Consider the following 10929-nt stretch of genomic DNA (forward strand, 5'->3'; position numbering starts at 1 on the left):
TTGTCCGCAGCTCCACCTCCTCCTCCTCTCGCCCGCGTGATTCCTGATACTCAGGTATGTTCCTTTTATTGTCCCCCTGCAGCGCAGGCTGTGACAGAATTTTGCCAGGAGTGCCGCTGGAACTAGAGTAAGAGGTAAAGGAATGAAGGGGCGCAAGTGGGGAGAGGCGACATCTTCTTGGTGCAGTAGTCGTTACTGTTAACACGTTCTTTGGAACAGAGGGTTACTACGGTCCTCTCCACCTGCCGTCCGCTTACCATTAGATGCAGACCAAGCCAAGCTCACCGCTTGCGTACTGTTTTTCAAATCCAAGTCTGTTGGGCCCTTACTCTGCCTCGCACCACTCCCCGCATCGTACACCCCTTACCCTACGGCCGTGAAGGGTTAATGGTTTTCTGGTCACTTTTTCCCCTTCTGTCACTTTAAGTTCTTTTTGAAACGTACGTAATATGGAAGAAAGTCTATTTTTCTCTATAATTAATCGCCTCCTCATCCGTTCTCAAAGTCTTCCCTTGTAATGCAGTTCTGTGGGGCTGGCCCCTTTCCCTGTCCCCCTCCCTCCGCGGCTCCAATCTCCTCCCTGCAGGATCCTCACGTGTCTCTTCAGCCTTTCGGTCTCCTGGAGACGAAGGTTGCAAAGACACTTTAAGTTGCGGGTGAAGTTCTTGGCATCACGGTCCGTAGAGAATCCATCCCTATGGATTTAGGGCTGATAGACAATTCTTTGTTTTAGTTCATTTACGACACTGAATAGCTGGAGTGTCAGGTGTGAAGCTGAATTCTTTGGAGCGTTGAAGAGAGTTTTGTTTTTTGTTTTTTTTTTTGGTAGGAATCACACATAATTACTTTAGAATGACACAGTGGGAAAAGTCCGAGTTACCATTTGAAGTACGAAATTTATGAACTGTAAATTCAGGTGTTCTTACCCTGCTCTGCACCAGATACAATGTATCTTAAATATTAATTTAATTTAATTAAGTCACATATGCTAAACCACTTCATAAATAATGTTCCTGGCTGATGCAAGTTCAAAAACATATTTTGGATGTTGCCTTTAAAGCACAATTTGAATATCATAGGTTTCTTTGGGGAATAGAGTATTAATGTAAATGAAGCTTTCATAAACATACAGCCTTATTTTTTGGTTTAAATTTCAGGCTGTAATTTTGTTTTTAAATAGTCATTTTAGTATTTAAATGAATCTGCCTACATTTGGTGTGGTTAAACCAAACAAACCAATCTCACTGCCATTGAGTCGTCTCCGACTCATAGCGACCCCTCCTTGGATTTCCGAGGCAAATATCACTGCGGAAGTAGATTGCCCAATCTTCTTTCCGAGGAGTGGCTGGTGAGTTTGAACCACGAGCCTTCTGGTTAGCAGTCACATGCCTTAAGCACTACACCACCAGAGCTCCCTTTGATGTGGTTAGCATATTTTGATACAGAATTTCATTTTCAGGGCAGAGTGGAAAGGGAGAAGTGAAGACCAAGAGATGTTTGTGGCAATTGTCTATGAAAAGTGTGTAGGTCTCATATTTCCAGCCTAAGAAGCTCAGATTTATACTTTTACTCATGTATGCTCAGAGGTCAGGAATCCAATTCAAACTAAACAATAGACTTATATATACATTGTTGTTGTTGTTATTTGCCATCGAGTCGGCCCGACTCATAGCGACCCCTCCTTGGGTTTCCGAGGCAGTATCACTACGGAAGTAGGAATGCCCAACCTGCCTTCCGAGGAGTGGCTGGTGGGTTTGAACCGCCAGCCTTCTGGTTAGCAGTCAAGTGCCTTAGGCACTATGCAACCAGATCTCCTATTTATACATTAGAATACCAGTTTATGTGGGAACAGAAGATAAAGGTAACCCTTTCCAGTTATCAGAATTTTCAGGTTAAAATCTTTTGAACTCTTTCCTATATCCAGAAGTTGGGAAACCAAGTTAGTAGTTATTAAGTAGAAAATTGTGTGGTGATTAGGGAATCAAAGAAAAGGAACTTGGAAAGTCTTAAGTGATATTTCGTCAAGTTCATGATAGAAGCTTACCCCTCTTTATATAGAGAATACTCTTTAAGGGACTTGGATACATATGTCAACCAGCTATCATGTCCTCTTCTTTGAAACAGAGCAAAATGATTCCTCATTTTGACTCTTTCTCAAATACTTGTACTATAATACCATACATTAGTTGTTGTTAGGTGCCGGCAAGTCATCTCCTACTCATAGTGACCTTATGTACAACAGAACGAAACACTGCCTAGTCCTGTGCCAGCCTCACGATCCTTGCTATGCCTGAGCCCATCGTTGCAGCCACTGTGTCAATCCATCTTGTTGAGTGCGCCTTTTTCGTGTATGATACCCTTCTCCAGAGAATGGTCCCTTCTGACAGCGTGACCAAAGTAGGTGAGACAAAATTAGAGATAATTTTAAATTTTCTAATTATCCAATTTTAAATTAGAGATAATTTAAACTATAACTTTAAACAAAAATTTAATTTCCATTGCATTGTAAACACTCACATTAACAGGGTTTTACATCCATTGCGACCACTTTTTCAGTGGACAGTGGTTCATTCTGTAACTTTGTGCTTCTTTTGAATGTAGTAACAGCTTTAGGAAATTTGTTCTGTATTATTTCTGAATCTGAATCATTTGAGATAACAGTTAAGTTTCTTTGATGAGGACTTGAAATATGCATTAGTCTCTATAGTGGATATTTAAGAAATACCATCAGCATCATGTATCTTACTAATTCTCTTTTAGGCTTATTCTGTGGAAGGTAAATATCCATTTAGTATCAGTTCTGTTGTTTCTACTATAAAGTGAGATTTTATTATTATTGTTATTTTTAATCTTGGGTTCTGGGGACCTCTTCTGCATTGACTCGAAAAACATTTTATTAAAATAAAACGTAGTTGAATTAATGAGTCACAGGAATGTTTTATGTACTATGTCATTTTTTTTTAGCTGAACTTAAAGAGAGTAAATATAATTTCCTAAGAATATTTTTACTTCTAGTTTTTAATTAGTATAATTATATCCACAAATACTAATTAGTTCGATTAACCACTATAATTATTTCTGTGTTCTTACACTTTACAGATATCCTGGAATACTGCAACTCAGTGTGAATTCTGTAAAATGTTAAGAATTTTATTTGAGAGGTTATTGTGATGAAATGTTATCCAATGAAAGGTGCAGTAATATTACTATTTATTGAGTGTGCCAGATGCTATGCTAGGCCCTTACTGATATTAATTCATTTAATTCTCCCAAGAATTTTTTGAGATTTTTATCTTTGGCGTTTATACTATGGCACATTTTATGGATATTTGCACTGGTACTCACTGGGCAGAGGAAGAAAGTAAAATTCAAATTAGTCAATTTATCTACTTGCCCAGAGCTGTGGGAAAGTTTTGATGGGGAAGAATATTGAAACTGTAGGATAAAATTTGATTTTTGCATTATTAATTATTCATCTTTTATTATCTATTGAGAGTGTGTGTGCATACAAACACACACACACACACCTTTTAGTGCTTCTATTCTGAACTTTTTCAGTTTCTTGAGTCAAAACTTTTATGAGATTAAGAAATTATGAGCATATGTTGATAGATACAGGCACACACTGATAAAATAGGTTTTTGAAGATATTTATGTGATTTATTTTCATATACTAAGGTTTATTTTCCAAAGCCATCATGTATATTTGAGTCAAAACTATAATTTTAAACAAAAACTTAATTTCTTTTGCATTGTAAGCACTCACATTAACAGGGTTTTTACATCTATTGCAACCACTTTTTTCCGTGGACAGTTGTTAATTCTGTAACTTTGTGCTTTTATTGAATGTAGTAACAGCTTTGGGAACTTTATTCTGTGTTATCTCTGAATATGTATTGTAATGACAAGCTTCTGAATTTACTTGGGTTTCTCAAGCTATACTACAAGTCAGTCTTAGAGGAAAGGGAAATACTTTAGGCCATCTTGTTCTATAGACTCACCAATAAAATTACATGCTATCATTAGTAGAATTCTTTTGTGAGAAAAGTTAAATTGTGGGAAAGACATTTTAAAGAACAGATATTGTAAAATATTCTCCTAACTTTATAAATCACATTTTAAAAAGAAAAGTGTAAGTGTTTTTGGATACTTTTTTTAAAGCAATCCTCCTTTCTCTCCATTTATTTGCTCTTCTTATTAGGAGCTCTGGTAGCATAGTGGCTAAGGCACTTGATTGCTAACCAGAAGGCTGGAGGTTCAAACGCACCAGCCACTCCTTGGAAGGAAGATGGGGCAGTCTGCTTCCATAGTGATACTGCCTTGGAAACTCAAGGAGGGCTCGCTATGAGTCGGGTCCGACCTGACGGCACATATCAACAACGTGATCTTTATTTATATTGTAGCAGATAATTGCCTCCCAACTGATTGAGCACCACTGCTTTGTAGCTTAATTGTTCATTAAGTAGCTCCTAAACTCACAGCTTGACCTTTTTTAGCTTGGTTTCAGAACCTAAAATTGTGAAGTTACTGTAGATTATGGAAAATTTTATTTTATTTTAATTTCACCTCACAGTATCTTTTTTCTTTTCTTTTAACTTTTATTGTGGTAAAAACATACACAACAAGACATTCGCCAATATAACAACTTCCCCATTTACAGCTCAGGAACATTGATGTCGTTTTACATGTTGTGCCACCATTATTCCTGTCCTTTTCCAAAATATTCCATCACCATTAGCATAAACTGAATGCCCCTCAAACAAAAGCTTCCCCTTTCCCCCTTCTTCCTACCCCTAGTACCACTAACAATCTTTGGTATATATGTCTATATCTATATATCTGTTAAAAAAAAACCAGACTCACTGCCATCAAGTCAGATCCTACTCATAGTGACCCCTCCTTGGGTTTCTGAGGCAGTATCACTACAGAAGTAGATTGCCCAACCTTCCTTTCAAGGAGTGGCTGGTGGGTTTGAATCGCCAGCCTTCTGGTTAGCAGTCAGATGCTTTAGGCACTATGCCACCAGAGCATGCTTATGTGTGTTAGTGTGTTATATTTGGTTTGTTTTTTTTCCCAACCTATCTAGGAATTTTCCCTCCCCTCTCTTCCCTTCCCTGGTAACCAACAAAGAGTTTCCTTCCTTGTATAAACTTTTCCTTGACTTTACAATAGTGGACTAATACAACATTTGTCCTTCTGTGATTGACTTATTTCACTCAGGATAATGTCCTCCAAGTTCATCCACATTATACGGTGTTTTACAGATTCTACATTCTTTTTCAATTTACTTTTATTGTGGTGAAAACATACACAAGATATGTGCCAACATAACAGCTTCCCCATTTACAGCTTAGGGACATTGATGACATTTTTCATATTGTGCCACTATTATTGCTATCCTTTTCTAAAACATTTCACCACAGTTAGCATAAACTCAAAACCCCACAAACAAAAGCTTCCCTTATCCCGCCTCCCTCCTATCCATGGTGTTCTGGTTACCTAGTGCCACTCTGACAGGAAGTATATCACAAATAGGATGGCTTGAACAAACAGGAGTTTATTCTTACAATTTGGAGGCTTTAAGTCCAAGTGCAAAGTGCCAGGCTCTAGGGGCTGGGTGAAAGCCCCTTGACCTTGGGGTCTAGCTCTGCCTCCTGCTCCCAGCCCACTGGAGCTAGAGGTGTTTCTTCAGTCACACAGCTGCTGGCTGCTGAGGCTGACAAGCCCAAGGTTGACAAGTAAAAAGGCACAATCCTGATGTTACCAAAGCACACAGCAGGCCATTAATTTAAGTGCATTGTAAGTCCCAGGGTCAGCAGAGCATGGCAGGCTGCTGAACAACTACACGGTTACATGCAGGGTCCAAGTGTGCCATAAGCTAGAGACTATCCCTAAAGCTTCTCCTTATATACAGAAAGCAAACCACATCCCAAAGGCAGCTACTGAGCTGCTTGTGGTAGATCCCACCATGGAGCTGATTGCCAGTCTCATCATGGGGAATAACTACCACCAGCTGCGCAGCCACTCAACCAGACCCAGCCAAGTTGACATACAAATTTAACTACCACACCTGGCAACCACTAATAAAGTTTAGTTTCTCTCTCTCTATATATACATTTATTTTTCAACCTGTATAGGAATTTAGCCTCTCTTCTACTCCCATGCCTGGTAACCAATAAAGCAAGTTTCCTTGCATGTATAAACTTTTCCTTGACTTTTTACAATACTGTGCTAATAGAATATATGTTCTTCTGTGATTGACTTTACTCAGCATAATGTCCTCCAAGTTCATCCATGTTGTATGGTGTTTTACAGATTCTGTATTATTCTTTAGGTTGCACAAGTTCCATTGTGTGCATGTACCACAGTTTGTTTATCCATTCCTCAGTTGATGGGAACTTAGGTTGTGTCTGTCTCTTTGCTGTTGTGAATAACGCTGTGATGAACATGGTTTGCATGTATCTGTTTGTAACCTGCCTCTCACTTATTTAGGATATATACCTAGTAATAGGATTGGTAGATCAAATGCTATTTCTATTTCCAACTTTCTAAGTAATTGTCGTACATTTTCTACAGTGTTTGTATCGTTTTACAGTCCCATCAGCAGTGTATGAGAGTCCCAATCTCTCCACATCCAGGCTAGCATTTGTTTTCATCTGTCTTGTTGAACTTTGCTATTAATACTAGGGTGAGATGGTATCTCATGGTTGTTTTTATTTGCATCTCTCTAATGGCTAATGATCATGAGCATTTCTTCATGTGTTTGTAGGCTGCCTGAATATCTTCTTTGGTGAAGTGTCTGTTTATGTCTTCTGCCCATTTTTTTAATTGGATTGTTTGTCTTTTTGATGTTGAGGTGTTGGAGTTTTCTATAAATTTTAGAGCTAAGTCCTTTGTCCAATATGTCATTGCTGATTATTTTTTCTCATTCTTTAGGTTCTCTTTTTACTCTTTTGGGAGAAGTCTTTTGATGCATGTAAGAATTTAATTTTTAGACGGTCCCAATCATCTAGTTTATCTTCTGCTGTTTGTGCATTTTAGATTATGCTTGATAGTCTATTTATGCCATAAATTAAAGCCCCTAAGTTTGCCCCTATTTTTTCTGTGAAGAATTTCCTAGTTTAGGTGTCATATTTAAGTCTTTGATCGATCTGGAGTTAGTTTTTTGTGTGGTGTGCAGTATGGATGTTGTTTCATTTTTTCTGCAAGTGGATATCCAGTTTTGCCAGCACCATTTGTGAAAGAGACCATTTCTTCCCCATTTACTGGATTTCACCCCTTTGTCAAAAGATAAGCTGACCATGGATGGAAGGATCTGTTAAAGTTACCCAACAGAGGTATTTCTATTGAGAGTGGCACAGCAATGTTCTGGGAAGTTCATTCTCTCTCAGGTGCTTAGAATTCTGATGTTATGATTGGTTCATTTGGCCACTCTGCCAGGCTCAAAAGGAGCCCTCCTAGGGGCAGAAGAGGTTTCTCTGACTGATGACTGAGAAAGACGTGCTGCTGAGAGAAGTGTGCTCCTGAGAGACGTGCTGCTGAGAGAGAGACACCAAGAGACATGCATTGCTGAGAAAGACACTGAGATACATGTACTGCTGGGAGAGAGACTGAGAGGGACTGTTGGCTGAGAGATGGCGGGCTGAGAGAGACTGAGCATCGTTCCTGAACTTGTAGTCTGGTGCTTCCCTAATAAACCCCATAATCTGTGAATTCTGTGTGGCCACTGCAGCAAATTATCGAACCCAGCAGAGGAGGTGGTGGATGCTGTGGAAGGAACAGTTGGTGTCAGGGTTGGTGAAAGGGCCAGAGGGAGGTAGCCAAGGAATAGGCCTTGGGCTATTGATGGTGATTCTGTCTTCCTCTTGTGGGGTTAGAGGTAAGAAGATGCAGCCTCCCTGCCCCTTTAACAGTCTGTTTCTGGGTTCTTAGTTCTATTCCACTGGTCTGTGTCTGTCATTGTACCAATACCAGGCTGTTTTGACAACTGTTACTGTGTAGTAGAATTTGAGATCTGGGAGTGTCAGACCCCCTCCTTTGTTCTTCTTCAGTGGTGTTTTGCTTATTGAGGTCTCTTTCCTTTGCATATAAAATTAGTGATTGGTGTTTCCATGTCTTTAAAGAATGTTGATGGAATCTGGATTGGGATAGTATTGAATGTATAGATTGGTTTGGGTAGGTTGGCTATTTTCACAATGTTCAGTCTTCCTGTCCATGTGCATGGTATATTCTTCCACTTAAGCAGATCTCTTATAGTTTCTTGAAGTAGTGCTTTGTAGTTTTCTTTGTATATAGGTCTTTTGTGTTCCTGGGAATATTTATTCCCAACTATCTTATCTTTTTGGTATCTACCATAAATGGTATTGATTTCCTTATTCCCTTTTCAGAGACCTCTTGGCGGGTGTAGAGGAATCCAAATGATTTTTGTGTTGATCTTATATCCTGCCACTATGCTAAATCTCTCAATTAGTTCCAGTAGATTTTCTACTGAGTCTCTTGGGTTTTCTGTGTATAATATCTTATCATCAGCAAAGGGGGATCGTTTTACTTCTTCTTTACCAATTTGGATGCCTAGGACTTCTAATGGGACCTCTGGTAGCGTCATGCCTAAGGCACTTAGCTGCTAACCAGAAGGCTGGCGATTCAAACCCACCAGCCACTCCTCGGAAAGAAGGTTGGGCAATCTACTTCTGTAGTGATACTGCCTCGGAAACCCAAGGAGGGGTCACTGTGAGTTGGGTCCGACTCAATGGCACATAACAACACAACAGCAACAGGACTTCTCTAATACACTGTTGAATAGAAGTGATGATAGAGGGCATCCTTGTCTGGTTCCTGTTCACAAGGGGAATGGTTTCAGTCTTTCTCCATTGAAAATAATGTTGGCTGTTGGTTTTGCATGTATGCTCTTTGTTATGTTGAGAAATTTCCCTTTAATTCCTACTTTTCTGAGAGTTTTGATCAGGAATGGGTGTCAGATTTTATCAAATGCCTTTTCTGCATCTGTTGGTATGATCATGTGATTCTTTTGCTTTATTTTACTTATATAATTGATTACATTGATTATTTTTCTGATAATGAACCATCCTTGCGTATCTGGTATGAATCCCACTCAGTCATGGTGTGTTATTTTTTTTGATATCTTGTTGGAGGCTATTGGTTAGGATTTTGTTGAAGATTTTTGCATCTATGTTACGAGGGATTTTGGTCTTCCTTTCTAGTAGTGTCTTTCACTGGTTTTGGTATCAGAGTTATGCTTGCTTCATAAAATGAATTTGGAAGGATTCCATCCTTTTCTTTGTCCTGGGATAGTTTGAGTAAGATAGGTGTCAGCTCTTCTCTGATTGATTGGTTGAATTCTCCAGTGAAACCATCTGTGTCAGAAATTTTTTTTGTTGGTAATTTTTTTATGACCTGTTTAGTTTCTTTTTTTGTTATGGTCTGTTCAAGTGTTCTACCTTAGTCTGTGTTATTTTAGGTAAGCATTGTGTCTCTAGAAATCTGTCCATTTCTTCTAGATTTTCAAATTTGTTGGAGTACTGTTCTTCATAGTATTGTGGTATTATTTTTATTTCTGTTGATTCTGTTGTGGCGTCATCCCTTTCATTTCTTATTTGTGTTATTTGCATCATCTCTTTCTTTTCCTTTTTCAAGTTTGCCAGTGATTTATTAATTTTATTAATCTTTTCAAAGAACCGACTTCTAATCTTGTTGTTTTTTTTCTATTGTCTTTCTATTTTCTGTTTGATTTATTTCTGCTCGAATCTTTATTATTTCTTTTCTTCTGGCAACTGTCGGGTTTTTTGTGCTGCTCTTTTTCTAATTGTTGGAGATGTTGGCTTAAGGTGTTGATTTTGGCTTGTTCTTTATTGATGTGTGTGTCTATTGCTATAAATTGCGCTGTGATCACTGCTTCTGCTATGTCCCAAAGATTTTGGTATATTGTGTTTTTATTCTCATTTGATTAAAGGAATTGTTAAATTTCATTATTTATTTCTTCTATTACCCAATTGTTTTTGGGAGGATGATACACAATTTCCATGTATTTGTTCTTTTTCCGTTGGTGTTCTTGGTATGATTGCTAATTTTAAAGCATTGTGATCTGAGAAGATGCTCTTCAGTATCTCAGTGTTTTTAAATTTCTTGAGACTTCCTTCAAGGCCTAACATATGGTCATTCCTGGAGAATGTTCTGTGTGTGCTGGAAAAGAATTTATATTTTGCTGTTGTTGGGTGAAGTGCTCTGTAGATGTCTATAATGTCAAGTTGGTTGTTTGTATGTTTAGTTCTTCTGAATCTTATATTGAGCTTCTTTCCAGTTCTGTCGTTTATTGAAAATGGTGTATTAAAATTTTCTAATATTACTGTGGAGTCATCTCTTTGTCTTTTCAGTGCTGTTAAAGTCTCCTTTGTGTATTTTGGGACTCTTTTATTGGGTGTGTAGATATTCGTTATGTTTATGCCCTCCTGTTCAATTGATCCTTTAATCACAATATAATGTCCTCTCTTGTCTCTTATGGTCGATTTTGTTTTAAAGTCTATTTTATCATAAATTAATATCGCCATTCCTGCTGTCTTTTGGTTGCCATTTTCTAGGTATATCTTTCTCCAGCTTTTGATTTTCAGTCTATTTTTGTCTTTCTCTCTAAGGTGAGTCTCTTGTAGACAGCAAACTGATAGGTCATGTTTTCTTATCCATTCTGCAACTCTCTTTTAGGAGGTGCATTTAATCCATTTACATTTAGTGTAATTATCCTGAATGGATATATTCTCATCTTTCATCCTTTCAAGGAAGTTCTCTTCCAGCAAATCTTGGACAATTTTCTCAGTGGTTTTGTTTTTCTCTTCCTGTTCTGGAATTCCAGTGACACATAAGTTATTCCTTTTAATGGTATCCCACATGAACCTTAGGCTTTCTTCATTTTGTTTT

This window comes from Orycteropus afer, unplaced genomic scaffold (assembly GCF_000298275.1).
Source record: "Orycteropus afer afer isolate SDZICR_OR568_19922 unplaced genomic scaffold, OryAfe1.0 scaffold00265, whole genome shotgun sequence".
Taxonomy (NCBI): domain Eukaryota; kingdom Metazoa; phylum Chordata; class Mammalia; order Tubulidentata; family Orycteropodidae; genus Orycteropus; species Orycteropus afer.